The following is a 7,389-nucleotide window of genomic DNA, read 5'->3' as shown; positions in this document are numbered from 1 at the left end:
AAGTATATTTCAAGTGAATTTATCTACAGAACAGAAACAGACTCACAGATGTAGAAAACAGATTTGCAGTTGACAAGGTCGGGGGGTGGTTTGAGAGTTTGAGATTAGTAGATCAAATTATCATATACAGGACAGATAAACAACAAGATCCTACTGTATAGCACAGGTGACATAGGATATATATTCAACATCCTGTGATAAACCATAATGGAAAAGGATGTGAAAAAGAATGTATATGTATATGTGCGTGCTCAGTTGAGTCCGACTCTGTGACCCCATGGACTGTAGCCCATCAAGCTCCTCTGTCCACTGGATTTTCCAGGCAAGAATACTGAAGTGTGTTCCCATTTCCTCTTCCAGGGGATCTTCCCGACCTAGAGATCAAACTCCTGCGTTGGCAGGCAGATTCTTTACTACTGAGCCACCTCGGTAGCCCACGTATATGTATATGTATGTATCTGAATCACTTTGCTGGACAGTAGAAATTAACACAACCCGTAAATCAACTATACTTCAGTAAAATAAAATTTTAAAATGGCCAGAGCTTGAGTATTTCCCACCACCTCCATGCTGCTGCTGCTGCTGCTGCTGAGTCGCTTCAGTCGTGTCCGACTCTGTGCGACCCCATGGACGGCAGCCCATCAGGCTCCCCTGTCCCTGGGATTCTCCAGGCAAGAACACTGGAGTGGGTTGCCATTTCCTTCTCCACACCACCTCCATACTACCACCCTAATCTCAGCCACTATCATCTCCTACCTGGATTATTCCAGGAGCTTCCTCACTGGTTTCTTTGCTCCCACCCTTGCTTCTGCTATGTACTAACCAGAATAAAGCAGCCAGAGTGATACTTTTAAACTTTAAGTCAGATTAAGTCCCTCGTCTGTTTATAATCCTTCAATGACTCCCCAGTTTATTCCAAGTAAAGGTCAAAGTCTTTACAATGACGGACAGGGTCCCATAATCTTCGCCCACGCACAGACAGCATCTTTCTCATTTCACCTGCTATTCTCATTTCTGCCTCAGGGCCTTCACACTGGCTGTTGCTTCTGTCTGGAAGTTCTTTCTTCAGGCATTCACATAGCTCCGACTTTCACTTACTTCATTGTTTTATTGCTCAAACCCTGTTTTATAAATGAGACCTACTCTGAATTTCCTATTTAAACTTGTAGACACCCCTCCCACTCTCAACCTTCTTTCTCCAATTCAAGTTTGGTTTTTTTTCCTCCATAGCACATCACCATTTAAAGTACCCTATCTGAAGTTCCCCGGTGGCCTAGTGGTTAGAATTCCGGGCTTTCACTGCCTTGGCCCAATTGGGGAAGATCCTGCAAGCTGCATAGTCCAAAAGTTGCTTATATAGTACTCTATTTTATTTATCTCTCTTCTGCACTAGAGTGTAGACTCTGTGATGGCAAGAATTGCATCTGTTTTGTTCATTGACATGCCCATGGTATGTAACAGTGCCTGTCACACAGTCGGTGCTCAGTAAATATTTTTTAAATTATTTATTTTAATTGGAGGCTAGTTACTTTACAATACTGTAGTGGTTCCTGCCAGACATCAACATGAATCAGCCACGGGCGCACATGTGTCCCCCATCCAGAAACTCACTCCCACCTCCCTTCCCATCCCATCACCCAGGGTCATCCCAGTGCACCAGCCCTGAGCACCCCGTCTCATGCATCAAACCTGGACCGGCAGTCCACTTCACATATGATAATATACACGTTTCAACACTACCCTCTCAAATCATCCCACCCTCACCTTTTCCCACAGAGTCCAAAAGACTGTTCTGTACATCTGTGTCTCTTTTGCTGTCTCACATACAGGGTCATCGTTACCATCTTTCTGAATTCCATATATATGTGTTAGTATACTGTATTGGTGTTTTTCTTTCTGGCTTACTTCACTCTGTATAATCGGCTCCAGTTTCATCCACCTCATTAGAACTGATTCAAATGTATTCTTTTTAATGGCTGAGTAATACTCCATTGTGTATATGGACCACAGCTTTCTTATCCATTCATACGCTGATGGACATCTAGGTTGCTTCCATGTCCTGGCTATTATAAACAGTGCTGCGATGAACATTGGGGTACATGCGTCTCTTTCACTTCTGGTTTCCTCGGTGTGTATGCCCAGCAGTGGGATTGCTGGGTCATATGGCAATTCTATTTCCAGTTTTTTAAGGAATCTCCACACTGTTCTCCATAGTGGCTGTACTAGTTTGCATTCCCACCAACCGTGTAAGAGGGTTCCCTTTTCTCCATACCCTCTCCAGAATTTATTGTTTGCAGACTTTTGGATAGCATCCATTCTGACTGGTGTGAGATGGTACCTCATTGTGGTTTTGATTTGCATTTCTCTGACAATGAGTGATGTTGAGCATCTTTTCATGTGTTTGTTAGCCATCTGTACGTCTTCTTTGGAGAAATGTCTGTTTAGTTCTTTGGCCCATTTTTTGACTGGGTCGTTTATTTTTATGGGATTGGTTGTTCAGTAAATATTTGTTAAACAAAGGAATGGATTTCGGCACTGAGAGAGTGCTTACCATATGCCAGGTACACAGAAACACAATGAAGAAACAGCACTGTATGAAAATGGTTATACTGGGGTAAACATTGGTCACTAACTCTGCATGGGAAGTTAGAGGCCAGTCCACAGAGAGGATGCTGTTCTAGCGGGGAGTCAAAGCATGTCCAAAGGAACCTGACTGTTGGTCCCCCTAGGCAGAATGTCTTTTCCTCTCTGTGTCATCAAGGCCTGGAGTAGTGCTAGGCACTCAATAAAGCTTCCCACAAAGCTGTGTAGAGAAGCTCACGATCTCCAAGCAGCGTCTAGGTGTGGATGGGGGAGCTGGAGACAAGCCATGCCATACCAAGGGGTTTTCATCTTTCTAAATCTGGATTTAGAGTTTTAGGCAGGCTTTATTTTTTCCTTCCTTCCTTTTCTTTCTTTCTTCCTCCCTCTCTTCCTTCTTTCCTCTCTTTCTTTCCTTCTCTCTTAAGCTCCCTTTGACTGGAGAGTGGAATCCAGGATGGGAGTAGGAGAAGGTGGCAGAGGCTGGTCAAGGATCGGCTCCAGCTGTCATAGGAAGGGGTCTGGGCCACTGGGAATGAAGAGGTCCTGAGGAATTCCAAGGAGAGGGAGGAGGAAGAGGGGATGAGATTGGTGGTGTACTAAATGCGGAGGACGTAAGAGAAAAGAGGTCCCAGGCTTCTGCATTGCAGTGTGGTTAACCAGCATGGGGAACAAAGGAGGGGAAGAAGGTTTGAAAGGGTTGATAAATTCGGTTGTGGACACATTGCATTAGAGATATCTGTGGTGTATCCGGGTGGCGGTGTATCCGGGGTGGGGGGTACAGGAGGCCTGAGCTTGCAATACTCTGTCCCACGCCCCACTTCTCCCGCACCCCACCCTGGGCTCTGATTGTTTCCATCTATCCCTTTTGCTGGATTGTAAGCCCTTTGAGGGTAAGAAGCAGGTCTAACTCGTGTTTCTCCCCAGGTCAGATTCTCTCTCTCTTTTTTTTTTTATGTAAAAAGAAACAAATTTTGGCTGTAACACCTGGCATGTGGGATCTCAGTTCCCCTGACCAAGAATCGAACCCACACCCCCTATAATGGAAGCCCAGAGTCCTAACCACTGGACCATCAGGGAAGTCCCGAGGCCTGATTCGGAACCACACAAAGTACTGAGTGCTTGTTTGCTGAATGAATGAATCTGCATCCTTGGTTGAGGAGTGAGAGTGGAAGCAATAGGCATGGAAGATATTATCCAAGGGGACTTTTCGAAGGAAACAAAAAAAGAGAGAAGCTCTTGGAGGACGCTGAAAAGCATGGCCAGAGAGGCAGGAAGGTACGCAAAAGCACTGCAGCCGGGGGCCAAAGCGAAGGTGTTACAAGAAGGAACTGTCACTGATGTCAAAGACTGCAGAGAGGTCAGCTAGGCTGAGACTGACCAGGGTTTTGCTGTCATAAATGGTAAGCATTTTCCAAGCGCCTCCCCTCGCGAGAGCATCGTGCTTCGCTCTGTAGGCTGTGGAGATGGAAAGCAGATACACCTGTCCCCAGGGTGCTGAGCGTCCAGCAGGAGCAACTACATGTGCCATCCCATTCTGTGTTACATTCTTTGTGGAAACTTTTATACTGAGAAGTAGCCAGCTGGATTCAGTTTAAATGATCCCAGCTCTATTGGCAACCTCCAAAGAAAGCATCGTAGTCAGGAGCCAGTTGAACACAGGCCTTCTTTTCTTCATCAGGCCTGATCAGAGTGTTGACCTTGGCCACAGAGCTCTTTCACAGCCTGTTTAGCCTGGTGCTTGTTGGTCGTGACATCCACAGTGAACCCCAGTGAGTTGCTGCTGTTCTCTGTCTTCTTCCTGGTTGATACAGTGGTGAGGGGGAGCTTGCTGATAACATAGTGGTTAAGCGTGTTTCTCCCAGGGGCGCTCTTCCAAGGATTTTGGGGCTGCCTCCTGAGCCACAGTATACTGGGTGCCGGAAAGGTAGGTAACGTCGGACTGTCCTTTTTTGGTAGCTCTGGATGCCTCTCAACACTGCTTTCTTGGCCTTCGAAGACTTTGCTCTGGCTTTGACTTTCAGAGGGGCAGGGGCCTCCTTCTTCGCCTTCAGTGCCATCTTTGTGAAAAACTGTATTTTACATTCTTATGGTTGGGTCTAAGTACCTCTGAACAATACAGACAGTGAGAGCTGGGGAAATCTTAGGGAAAGACTAAGCAGCCAGACTGGAGCAGACTGGGAAGAGAAGGAGGAGACAGCCCCTAAACTGTGCCTGAGAGGGAGATGCAGAAAGAGTATCCAGAGTGATGTCGGCAGGAGGTAGAGGAGGGGAATAGAAAACATGGGGTTCCGGGAGCCCCCAGGTCACCTGGATAAAGACGTCCGACAGTGTTATCCTTGTCCTGGCCAGAGCACAGGAGAAGGCTAGGCTCTGGAGCTGTGTATCTGAGAGAGAGGGATCCATAACACTTAAAGCAGGAAGCTTCCTGTGCATCCCTTCCCTCTGAGAAGTGAAGAAATTGAGGTGCAGACGGGAAGGTGCTCAAGTCTATCGTCAGCAGATCACAGGCAGGAGCTCAGTCCTGGCCCTGTGCCCTTTCCACTGGCCCACAGCCCTTGACCTAGAGCTCATGCAGGAGCCATAAGGAGACAGCCTGGAAAGGATGCTCAGAACCGTGAAGGGTGGGCCTCAGGACAGAAGTGATGAGAGGAAGGAAAGGAGCCAACAAGGGAGAAAGAAACAAAAAGCCAAACACCTCCAACGAAGAATCCGTAGCAGACAGGATCTTGTGATATCTGCACACCCATGCCGACTGCGGCATTATTCTCAACAGTGAAGAAGTAAAAACTACCCAAATGTCCATCAACAGATCAGCAAACAAACCGCGGTCTCTAGCGGCATTATTCTCAACAGTGAAGAAGTAAAAACTACCCAAATATCCATCAACAGATCAGCAAACAAACTGCGGTCTCTACATACAATGGAATATTAATCAGCCTCAAAAAAGGAAGAAAATCCTGTCCAATGCAACAAAATGGATGAACCCGGAGGCCAGTATGGTGAGTGAGATAAGCCAGTCACACAAGATCAAATATAAGACACCTAAAGTAGTCAGACTCATAGACAGAAGACAGAATGGTGGTTGCTAGGGGTTGAGAGAAGGAGGAAATGTTCAGTGAGCATCAGCTTTTAGGTTCAGGAGATGAAAAAGTTCTAGAGATCTGCTATACAATGATGGGAACGTAGTTCACATGCTGAACTGTATGCTTAAACTGTATGGTCTGTTGCTGTTTAGTTGCTACGTCATGTCTGATTCTGTGACCTCATGGACTGTAGCCCGCCAGGCTCCTCTGTCCATGGGGTTCTCCAGGCAAGAATACTGGAGTGGGTTGCCATTTCCTTCTCCGGGGGATGGAACCCGCATCCCTGCATTGTAGGCAAATTCTTTACCACTGAGCCACCAGGGAAGCCAAAGCTGTATGGTTAAGGGGGTAAATTTTATATTACCGTGTTCTTCTTATCACAACTGAAAAATTTTTAAACATCTTCTAAAGAAAAAGCCATCGTAGAAGAGAGTGGCTGCTGCTGCTGCTGAGTCGCTTCAGTCGTGCCTGACTCTGTGCGACCCCAGAGACGGGGGCCCACTGTCTCTGGGATTCTCCAGGCAAGAACACTGGAGTGGGTTGCCATGTCCTTCTCCAATGCATGAAAGTGAAGAGCGAAAGTGAAGCTGCTCTGTCTTGCCCGACTCTTAGCGACCCCATGGGCTGCAGCCTACCAGGCTCCTCCGTCCATGGGATTTTCCAGGCAAGAGGACTGGAGTGGGGTGTCACTGCCTTCTCTGCAGCAGAAGAGAGTTATGAGGAATCTAACAAAGAGCGGATATATGTTTAGGTATAACTGATTCGCTTTGCTGTACAGCGTAAACTAACACACCGTTGCAAATCAACTATACAGCAATAAAAATTTAAAAAGAGTGAGTTGTGAGAAGAATAGCATGGCCAAGGTGTGAAGACTACATAGAGATCAAGGCCAGCGAGAGGCTTATGGAAAATCGGGAAGAGTCATCTAAGTAGAGAGGTGGGGGGGAAAGCCAGCCTGCAGGGGATTAAAGAGGGTGAGGGTGACACTGTGAGTGCTGGGGGGACAGCCAGAATGAACCCGACCTGGTGTTCAATAGTTGACAGGAAAGAGTTTAGTGAGGGTGCAGGGGGTAGACTGAAAGTGCGGAGTTGCAAGAAGGATCGTTGCTTTTTCCCCTTCGGTACAGAGAACGCCCAGTACACTTGTGGGTGGAAGAAGGGAGATTAACAGGGAGGGAGCAGTAAAGTGGGGAGGGCAGGGGAGGGCGTCCTGGCATGGCCCGTGGAAAGGCCAGCGCACCTGTTAGCCTTGGAGGGAGACAGGACAAACGTCGTGACGGGATGCAGAGTGGGAGGGTGACAAGGGGGTGTGCACAGAGCATTTGTCAGATATTAGGAACGATGTGGCCAGGATGGGGGTGGCTGCATGGGCTTCCTGTAAATTCAGTCCTCCAAGGGTTGAAACCAACTGCTGCTGAGGGGAAGGGGGACTGAGTAGGAGTCTCGAGAAGTGTGGGACAGCTGAGGACAGCAACTGTGGGGCCGCGGCACAGAGTCCGGGATGGATAAGGTGTTGCCTGGCCAGCAGGCAGATGTGAGTTGGCCCCAAAGACAGAGTTGGAGGTGCTCTCCAGCAGGGTCTGGAGTAGAAGGAAGGGCTGAGGGGCTGCTTGGGGGCTGGGAGGGAGCTGGCAGGGAGAAAGGGGTGGTTTGGAGCTGGAGAGAACAATCCCCCCACAAACCTACTAATGTCCTCAGACTTCCTGCTCCCCTCACGGTCCCT

This window comes from Ovis canadensis, chromosome 1, assembly GCF_042477335.2.
Source record: "Ovis canadensis isolate MfBH-ARS-UI-01 breed Bighorn chromosome 1, ARS-UI_OviCan_v2, whole genome shotgun sequence".
Classification (NCBI taxonomy): domain Eukaryota; kingdom Metazoa; phylum Chordata; class Mammalia; order Artiodactyla; family Bovidae; genus Ovis; species Ovis canadensis.
This window is presented reverse-complemented; position numbering follows the sequence as displayed.